An 11,503-nucleotide genomic window follows, 5' to 3' on the forward strand; every position below is an offset into this window, starting at 1 on the left:
AGCTGATAATAACAAGTTTGTTTTTCTAAGAGAATTAACCACAACATTAAAAAACAAAACAAAACAAAACAGATTTCAATTGACTTTTTACCCGCTAAATAAATTAGAAGATAAAAAATGGTCATTATTCAAACACAAAAGTAAAGGAAGAATTAATTTTTAAAAAGTAAATTACTTAAATTCTCCTTCTTAAGCCAGATTATTTTCTTCTGAAAAGGTTTCTCAGATTATACCAATCAATTTACCCTCATCTTTTCTCTGAAGACTATTCATCCAGACTTCATCTTTTACTCACACACTTAGAAATCCAATTCACCTCAAAATGATGCATTAACATATTTTTTGACGATACATTCACAGGTGTGCATAATGTGACTAATCAGCATAATCCATCTGCATATAACATTTGCTGCTTCAGCAACAAGTGATAGCATCTATTTAGGGTTAAAATAAAGTCATGATCCATAAGTAATACCTCAAAACCATTAAATTTGTTTACCAAGCTTATTACATGCTGAGTCTTGATGGTTGATTTATTCTCAGATTCTTACAGCAAACATCACTGTCTAAAAATATGTAAACACATTTATTATTAGGTATCGCTTTCCATTATTTGTCATGCGAACTTTTGTCTCCTGTATCATACTTCAAATGCTTCCTGTTGCCAGTGTTGCCACCATCTGAATGCCACTGGCAAATGCAGAAACTGTTCTCATCCCAAAGACATCTGTTCCAGCTGTATTAGAAGTGACCTGGGGGAGTTCCCGTCGTGGCGCAGTGGTTAACGAATCTGACTAGGAACCATGAGGTTGCTGGTTCGATCCTGGCCTTGCTCAGTGGGTTAAGGATCTGGCGTTGCCATGAGCTGTGACACAGCTCGGATCCTGTGTTGCTGTAGTTGTGGTATAAGCCAGCAGCTACAGCTCTGATTCGACCCTTAGCCTGGGGACCTCCATGTGCTGTGAGATCAGCCCCCAAAATAGCAAAAAGACAAAAAAAAAAAAAAAAGAAGTGACTTGGTTTTTAACAGAACTGTCAATTCCTAGTAACAATCCATAAGCAATTTATTTATTTTATTTTTTACATTTTTTGTCTTTTGTTCTTTTAGGGCCACACCCATGGCATAGGGAGGTTCCCAGGCTAGGGGTTGAATAAGAGCTATAGCTTCCAGACTACACCACAACCACAGCAACACCAGATCTGAGCTGCTTCGGAGACCTACACCACAGCTCACAGCAACACCAGATCCTTAACCCACTGAGCGAGGCCAGGGATCGAACCTGCATCCTCATGGATGCTAGTCAGGTTCTCTAAACACTGAGCTATGACGGGAAATCCAAGGATTTGGTTTTTTTTTAAATTATCAGTATGAGAACTGATTTCAGCTCCAACATTCCTTCACATCTTCATAATAAGAAAAATAATAAGCAAACTGAAAATTGTTGACTTTTCTTGGACCCATCAGAGATGTAAGGTCACAAGGCAAACCACTAACTTGAAATCTGAAGAAACAAATGCCATTCAGAGAGATACAGCCAATATCTTCTTGCCTGAAGCTGAGGTCAAAAGAGTTATAAATAAGAACACATATGGGTTATTTTTACCAATTTTCTAGTGGTTGTGTGTAGATTAGTGTTGGAAGGTCCTGAGTCTTAAGGGCACGCCACAATTTCTCAGGCTTTATGTCAAGGAACCACACCACATTCTTATAATGAAGATCCCAGTAAAAAAGATTCCCTCAGAGGAGAAGAGGAAGGGAGGGTAATCCTTAAAAAGTGTATTCAGAGGCTCTCTTAATCAAAGTCCTGCTCTGGAGGGAAGAGGACTTTGCCAGAGCCTTATTAAAGCTGGAGGACAGAAATTCCTCTCACTCCAGCCCCCCTACAACCCTCCTCTCTCACATGAGTGAAAACAAAAATGGTCAACAGGGATCCACAGCAGCTGGAAAAGATGTAGGGGACAGAGGAGAAAAGCTATAACAAGAAGTGACACTTGTGGAGTTCCCGTTGTGGCTCAGTGGTTAACAAACCCGACTAGTATCCATAAGGACATGGGTTTGATCCCTGGCCTCGCTCAGCGGGTTAAGGATCTGGTGTTTCCATGAGCTGTGGTGAAGGTTGCAGACATGGCTCAGATCCTGCCTTGCTGTGGCTATGGTGTAAGTAGACAGCTACAGCTCTGATTTGACCCCTAACCTGGGAACCTCCATATGCCTTGGGTGTGGCTCTAAAAAGACCAAAAAAAAAAAAAAAAAAAGTGACACTTGTGAAGGTCACAGTCCTGTGATCCTGGCCTGCTAGAAAGCTGGGATGAGCAAGATCATAGGACACTCTTCCCCATCTCCCACCTTAAAACCGTACCAACAGGGCTCTAGTGTAAGAAGAGGGATTTCAGTTGAAAGGTCTGCACATCACAGATTTATTCTGAAGGAGAGTACCCGAGGGAGCCCACAGTCAAGAAAGGTAACAAAAATAGACACTAGAGGAGTTTGAAGCATTTTCTACATACAGCGACAGCGAACATGAAGCACAACCCATCTCTCAGCCAGATTAGCAGGAATCTTCACACTGAGGTCTGTTTACCTGAGTATCTCTTATCAGAAAAACATGTGACAGACTAAAGCAAAAGGCATAGTATATAAGCCTTTTATTCTAGTTGATAAGGTGTTTCACATGGGGTGCATGTTAATAATTCGGATAGTGCACCACATATAGACTGGAACTAATTAAGCAAATGATGGAGGTTGGTGGGAGCCATGTTTCTCGCTGTTCCAGTGGGATGTCATAGCTGGGCAAAGGGAAGAGGCTCAGAGTTGTAAACATCAGTTTGAACCCACGTTCAGAATACTATACACAGAGGTTAGTACATATCTAGGAATATTTAGAGCAATGTATTTATACAAGGGTTAGTATAAAAAGACATGCTAATTTTCAGTCAGCTGATAGGCTGAAAAACAATACCCCAGGATAATGAGCCATCTGGCATCCATTGGTTACTTTTCTTTCAATTTTTTTTTCCTTTTTAGGGCTATACCCATGGCATATGGAAGTTCCCAGGCTATGGGCTGAATTTGAATTGGAGCTACAGCTGCTGGTCTAGGCCACAGCCATAGCTACGTGGGATCCGAGCTGGGTCTGGCAACCTACACCACAGCTCATGGAAATGTTCAATCCTTAACCCAAAGAGCAAGGCCTGGAATTGAAGTGGAATCCTTATCCTTGTTGGGTTTGTTACTGCTGAGCCACAGTAGGATCTCCCCAGATGTTGGTTTCTTATAGCATTTTCCAATGAAATGAACCAATATTCCTTGTAGAAATAGTTGATTCTACGGCAGGATAAAGAATATGCAAGATAATCCTGGAAATCTTCTATCCTGAAAGGAAGGAGGTATTTTAAAAGAACAGACTAACACAGCACAATATTGGTGGTATGCCAAAGGGATTCAGGAGCCATCTGAAAAAGTATCCAATGGCCAAAGCTAAAACAGTTCATGCAACAAAATAAATAAAATAGTATTGGGTTATAATTCAATGTATAAAATTAATATCCATGAGTCTGCACTGACATAAATAAATGATCGAATAAATAAACAAACTGAGAAAGTGAGATGATAAATCTCCTATACAGAAGTATTTCAGATAATCTTTGTGGGTACTCCATCCTCAAGGAGATAAGCACAACTCCCCGCTCCCTATGAGTGAGCTGTATATGGTGCCTTCCTTCCCAAAAGTCGAGTTTGGAAAGGCAGAAACAAAGAGAGTAGCATGACAGTAGAGAGTCCTTAGCCAAAGGATCAAAATGAACATGAACGGTGGTTAAGACATGCCTTATTGTATGTACCCTTGGGATGATAGCTCTGTGGTTTTCCATCCTAAAACCTATAAAGACAATTTAATTATATGAATTCCCAGTTGAGGGACATTCTACAAAATACCTAATCAGCATTCCTCCAAATGGTTGAGGTCTTCATACAAAAGGCATGCCTGAGGAATTATCACAGCTAAGAGGAAGCCAGAGACATAGGAAGACTACATGTAATGTGATATCCTGAAAGGGATCTTGGAATAGAAAGCCAACAGACACACAGATACAAACTAAGAAAACTGGAATAAGTTCTGGGTTTTGGTTAATAATATGCTAATATTACTTCATGGGTGAGAGGGATCAAAAATAGTTTATTAATTGTGACAAAGGTACTGTACAAATGTAAGCTGTTAGTGTAAGAGAAACTTGATATGCTGGGTAGTGGATAGGGCTGCATGTACTAGCATCACAACCTTTCTGTAAATCTAAAACTATTCTAAAATTAAAACTTACTTTAAAAATAAGGCTCCCAAATAATCAATGTTAGAATAATTAATTGCCATATGACTCATTCGGTAAAGGAAATTACTTTTCCCTTGAATTCTTCTGAGTACGTTATTTATCAAAGTCAAATGCAGTGCCCTGACAATTACTTTCTAGAATTATTCTGAGAACAAAAATTATATAAAGGGTATATCTGCAGGGGGAGAAAAAAGGAAAAAAACCTAAGCAATACAGGTGGGTGAACCAATTTAGAACCAACAAAGACTGATTGGTTCTATACTCAGAATTCAAATTAGCCCTAAGATTCAGTTAAGAAAAATAACGATGAAGAAAACTGTGATTTTTGTATGCATGAAAAAGGAAGAAATACTGTTGATTGGTATAAATTTAGCTAAGAATTAGATTTTAGACACAGAGTACAAAAGAATTAAAATATGAATTTGGGAGAAATACACTAAATGAAGCTAACAGTTAGAAATGGATAATTTTACTGAGAGCTGTGAATAGCAATCTACACTCTCTTACATCTAAAAATGTTATTCAGGCCAGATGCAAAATATGTAAGTCACAGTGATATTTGTTTACGTTATATTTTGGTCAACAGCAGAATCAAGAAAGTGTTACCCTGCTAGAGAATGAGGGTAAAGGGTGGAAAAAAGAGAGTCCAAGAGGAAATACATGAGGAGAAGGGGGTGGGCTGGGGAAGGAGTGAGGATATGAAAAGGAGACTGAAAATGTCAAAACCAAAGGACAGTTTCCGCAATTAGTCATCATCTTAAAATGGTGCACAACTTCTCAGAGGTGGAGAAAAAAATGAAGAAGACATATTGTTAAGGTAAAGTGAAAACATGGCATGGAAGGAAACTGAATGAAATTAAGAGGCAATGGATAGGAAGAAGAAAAGGAAATGAAAGGGAAGATGGAAGAAATAAGTAAAGATTTTAAGTCATCACAGTGTCATTGGATATACCTAGTCTGCCAAAGGGAAAAAAAATGTGCACTGTAGTATAGAAATTTAAACAGTGGTATGGAACATACACTTAAAAACATGTCAGGGCAAAGGACAAATAAGTAAAATAGAAAAACACCAGTTAAGGAGAGCAAGTAATGGAAGAGCCACAACATAGATATAATTGGTCTTTGATAAATATCAGAGAAAAACATCACGGAAGCAGAACATTTTTGTATAATTTAAGGAGATACTAGTAGAAAGTTTCCTCTCTCCCCTGTAATTATTATATCATTTAAAAAGCCTTGATTTCAAGACATAGTTTAAATTCACTTTTAAGGCATAAGTTTATTTATATATAGATATGTATACTAAGTGACTATAACTGAATACCAAAATCTAACAAAGAAAGCACAGAATGGAATGTTATAAATCAAACATCTATACTAAATATATAATGTGTTATAAATCAAGTATATGTACTCAGTGTATACATATTTTACATAAACAAGTATAGACTATATTTGCAATATATACATAATTGGAATATATATTCTATATATAGGTGTTTTCGAGAGTATATATGTATACAATATATATGCTTGATTTGTAATATATATTTGTGTGTGAATACATATGGGCATTTCAATATAAAATTTTAGCAGATTTAATACAATAATAAGGTAAGAGATCATTCCAGCAATAGTTAACTTGCTCATTTAAGACAAATTTTTCCAATAAAGAACAATTAGAAAATGTAGGAGAAAAACCTCGGAAAAAAGTGTTTGAAATCCAGGGAAACCTTGAGTGGCCGAAATCCTGCAGTGAAAGGAATCCCAGAGGAGAAGCACAGTATTTAGCATTGCTTTTCTTCTTGAGGAATTTGTTGTAAAATTGGTAACTGAGAGACAGAGAATGTAAATAGGACTGCAGCAGCCTTACAGAGCTGGTGGGAAAATAGGAGGTCTAAAATTTTTAAGTAGGCGATGCCAGGGTAAATGCTAGGCTTTCGATAGGGAATCCAGAGGGATTGTGCAGTGCAAATAACCAAAACAAACAAAACAAAACAAAAAAGAAAAAACAAAAAAACAGAAATAGATCAGCCCTCAAGACTGCAGTTAATGTCTGTCTCCCTCCAATCACGGATTGGGTTAAACTGATTTATCCTTACCTTTATCCTATTTGGCTTTCAGAAGCAAAAGCAAATCCTATTTGAAGGAAGATAACACCCATAGCCTCATTTTATCTTCACAATTTTTCATAAACATTATGTGACATTCGATAAAAATTTACCAGGCATGCCAAAAAAAAAAAAAAAGTCATCATAATCCGAGTCCTCTGTTCATGGTGACCATAGAGTTGGGCCACCCAGCTTTCCCATCTAGAACATTCTGTAGGGAACAGAGCTGGTTGATAGCATCCATCAGCCACACCTTTAGAGCCACTGAGGTGGTCTCCTCAAACCACAGTTTTCCCTAAGCAGTTTTCCAGCTACGACTGACCATAGCAGGTGTATCAGCACAAGGACATTTCTGCCTGATGTGCAAGACAACTCTTACACCCAACTTTTTTCAAGTCCAGACTTGATGGATGAACAAAACATTTCTGGTCCAAAAGGAAAATATTATATCATTAATCAGTTCACCTTCCTGTCATAAGCACTTTACCATGTTTTGTGACAAAGACATGGAGCATCCCAATTTGCTAAAAGACTGTGTGACAATATTATTTTAGTTTAGTTACTTGATCTTTTTTATTGGTGAACAAACACTAAAGGCAGGCATGTATACAAAGGTGTTGGAAGGATATTGGAGGTGTAGAATTTTTAAAAAATTATTTGATTAACAACTCTAGGACTTCTAAATCTGAAAATGAAAAAAAAAACCTTTTTGTAATTATAAAGCAAAAATGGCTCTTAACTCTTCAACAGCATTATGAGGTTTCAACAGTTTGGTTTCATATGGCACTCAACACAGCATTTACAAGGCCTGAAATTTCACCTCGTATGGGGGAGAAGTATATTAGAGTCATCTTTTTTCTTTTTAGGGCCACACCCATGGCAAATGCAGGTTCCCAGGCTAGGGGTCAAATCAGAGCTATAGCTGCCAGCCTACACCACAGCCACAGAAATGAGGGATCCAAAAAAAAAAAAAAGAAATGAGGGATCCAAGCCACATCTGCAACCTAAGTTCACAGCTCACGGCAATGCCGGATCCTTAACCCACTGAGTGAGGCCAGGGAATAGAACCTGCATCATCATGGATGCTAGTCAGAGGATGCTAGTCAGATTCCTTTCTGCTGAGCCACAATAGGAACCCCAGAGTCACCTTAATCTTTGTGTGCACATCCAAAACTTTAACACTGAAGGAACTGAATGAGTCTTTTGTTTCTGAATGCATCTTTGAATACACACACACCACACACACAAACACACCACAGTAGTGCTTAGAATATAGTTCCACATATTAAGAGTTTCTGCTTTTAAAATTCCAACAGTTGTGAACTATCATGTTAAGACCAATTTTCCCTCCAAGAACAATTAAACATTTAGGAAAAATTAAAAAAAAAAAAACCCACCCCGTTTGAAATTAAACCAATACCTAAGAAACAAAGAAACTGGAGCACAGGAACACCTAGCGTGTGAGATATAATTTACCAAAACTGACACAATTCTTATATCTAGAAATCAACTGAATTGGTAATTAGAAATCTTCCCACAAAGTGAACTTTAGAACTCCTGAAGTATAAATACCCAAGTTATATATTCCTTCAGAATATAGAACAGGAACACCCTTTATTAATTTTATGAGAGCAGCATAAACTTCTGACCAAATCAATAAAGAACATTTCTAGGAAAGAAAAATAGAGACCAATTCCCTCAGGAAAATTGACACAAAAATACTCAACAAAATATAAACAAATAAAATACAGTAATATATTAAAATAATAATGTAACATGACAACGTAGGTATTTTCCCAGAATTAAACTTTTATTTTGCATTCAAACATCAGTTGTTAAATTCCAGTGTCCACTGGGAATGTAGGGAGCAAGAAAAGAATGTCATTGCCATGCTTTTAAAAAATAGAAAAAAATCTGGACAACATATGAGGCTGTGATTTTTGCTTGAACCCATCTGAGAACTGAAGTTGTAGGGCAACCAAGGAGACCAAAATTGAAGGAGAGGAGTTCCTGTCATCGCTCAGCAGAAACGAATCTGACTAGTATCCAGAGGACGCAGGTTCGATCCCTGGCCTCAATCAGTGGGTTAAGGATCTGACTTTCCGTGAGCTGTGGTGCAGGTCTTAGACACGGCTCAGATCTGGCATTGCTGTGGCTGTGGCTGTGGCCAGCAGCTGTACCTCTGATTCAACCCCTAGCCTGGAAACCTCAATATGCCGTGGGCATGGCTGTAAAAAAAAAAAAGCAAAACTGAACGAGATCTGAAGTTGTAGGGCAACCAAGGAGACCAAAATTGAAGGAGAGACAGAAGCTTGCAGGCAGGTTAGGGGGGCAAACTCAGGTGCAGCTAGGCATGGGCAAAAATTCAGTCAGAATAGTTCACCTGGAGGCCTGGTGTGGCATAAAGAGAGATGGAGCCTATGGTAACTGCAGCTATAAAGAGAGGGTGTGAGTTGCCTCCAAATAGCAGGAACCCTAAAAAAAATTCTCCTCTCAGGGTGCAGACTTGGAAGAGGGGAACAAGAGTTGCTGCAAAAGTGTCACAAAATTTGGCCAAGAACCTTCTCCCCTGTTTTCCCCTCTTATGACACAAAAATGACTCTTTGTCATTGGACAGTTTCCTTGCCTCCAGAGTCTCTGAAAATGTGAAAATTTTTAATCTCTAAACTAGGTAATCTAAAATGTGATATTAATTTCAGCAGGAAGAAAAAGTGTAAACTTTCTGAGTTTATATTATGCATGTAATAAGAACAAAATATCCTTCTTCTAGTTTACCTGAATTTTACAGCTGTGTCCTGTGCTAATAATTTAATGAACTGTAGGGCATTAACTTGTTAACTCTATCATTCCTCTAATTGAAGTTCCTGAGAAAAGTCTTAACCATTGCTAAGAAGCACTTTGTACTAAGAGGAATACTGGTTAATTCAGACTAGTATAAATCCAGGGAAAATCTACCTTGCTGTGATTTGCTAATTATTTAATTTCTAGTACCTTTCATCACGTATTTATTTAGTGTCACGTATCAGTCACTCTCATATAATGGGGGTTCATGGAACTTATATATTTATTAGGGGTCAGGGAATTTATCAAATCATGAAAAGAATAAGTTAATCCTACTTGAGTGTTATAAAGGAGAGACTGACTGCTTAATACTGAAGACTGATCTGGACTGGGATTTCACAGACGCCTTCCCCAAGAAGCACTGTCAGTTGAGATAAAAGGAATAAACTGCGGAGGATGGGGAATAGAGTTGACTGTAAATTCTCCTACATTGGGGATGCCAAAAGGCTGCATAGATGTGTGTGTAATAGCTCTGAAGCAGAAGGGCCATGAGATCAAGATGCCAAAAGAAGGCCTGTAGCTAGAACCCACAAAGAGAAGAATTGAGAAGGCTGCTTAAAGCCAAGAAGAGAGAGGGAGCCTGGTGAGCAGAAACCTAGTGGCCCTCTGAAAGAACGTGGTGTTTGCCCTTAAGGAAATGAGAAGCTCCCAACTGAAGAATTAGGTAAAGCTGGGAACAGCTAGCTCCTCCTAGTGGCCATACTGGGAACAGCTCTGAGTGAGCCAAAAATGGCAGAACTGTTAGGAGACCTCTCTACCTTACTTAGGCTTGACATCATCTAGCCTTGCAGCATGAACCCTTGTGGCTGTGGCTGCTATGGTCTGTTGGCTTGTTTGACTAAATTTCTCAGCTGACTCAAAGACTGTGTTCACTTGTCTTCTACTTCAGGAGAAATAACTATGCAGAGAAGTAATGGGCAAGGTGATGTACAAGAGAGTATGAGCTTGGCTGTGAGCAGCTGCCTGGCACTTCCTGCTGTGAAAATCTCCAACAATGGTATTTTAATAAGCAAAACCATTGATTTGCCTTAAAGGAACTTGTAAACATTCATTTTATTATCACAGCAGAGGAATTTGACTCTCTAAAACTGAAATAAAGTCAAGAGATACATTTAGCAAGTTCTTTAGAACTGCTTTTTCACCACACCATGATACACTAGCCTAGGTGATGGGATTATGATAGAATTGTTCATCTTTGTTCCTACCTTAAAGGGAAAAAGACATTTTTTTTTTTTTTTTTGGCTGCACCCATGGCATGAGGAAGTCCTTGGGCTAAGGGTTGAACTTGCACTGCAGCAGTGATAAACCAGATCTTCAAAAGCAGTAGCACTACAGATCTTATACTCATTTTTAGAATGGCTTATAAAATATATAAATCAAATGAACAGCTGACTGTTAAGGGTTTGTGATTTTTTTAGACGTTTGATATGATTTGGATTACTTAAAAAGATCTTCACGTCGTGCTTACTGCATATTGGTTGGACAATTTGGAAAACAGACCTCTGACTTGGTAAACACTTTACCAAGTGTCATATTAACACTTTAGATGGCAGGCCGTGGCCTGTGCTACTGGGACCTGAAGATATGGGTGACCTTGGAGAGTTCCTTGCCCATAAGGGTGAATGTTGGCCTCTCCTTTCCTTTCTAAACAATACAGAAGGTAAGAAGACAGCCACTGCCTTCAGGGATGGTGTAGTCATTTGGCAGAGGGCCTTACCCTCAGGGCGGAGGGCCTTAATATTGTTGTCAATCTATATGTTCTTGAAATAAACAAAATATATTTTAAAGTGTTTACTACATCATATTCTTCTAACCACCAAGAAAGCTTCTTTTCCACTTATCGGGAAAACAGATGTTACAATTGCAGAAATAAAAATACATGATCTCCTAAATGACTACTGCGCCAGCAGAGAATAGCTAGAGGCTGAAAAGGCAAAAGACAAATTACCTTCCGACAGTCACAGAACCACAGGCAAGGGCAGCTGTTATCGACCTGTGAGGTCAGTGAGGAGACAGAGGGCAGGATGGACAGGGAGCTGACAAAAAGTCTTTTTGAGACAGCATGATGTCCAGGTCAGAGCTCTTGAAATCACAGTTTAGGGAACAACTTTGGAAATAAACAGTGACTGATGTTTTACTCTCTGCATTGCATTGCTTTATTTTCTCCATGTTATACTTTATTTGGAAGCAAAGTGGAATTAATAAAATATCTTTGCAGCAATCTC

Source organism: Phacochoerus africanus, chromosome 3 (genome assembly GCF_016906955.1).
Source record: "Phacochoerus africanus isolate WHEZ1 chromosome 3, ROS_Pafr_v1, whole genome shotgun sequence".
In the NCBI taxonomy this organism is placed as follows: domain Eukaryota; kingdom Metazoa; phylum Chordata; class Mammalia; order Artiodactyla; family Suidae; genus Phacochoerus; species Phacochoerus africanus.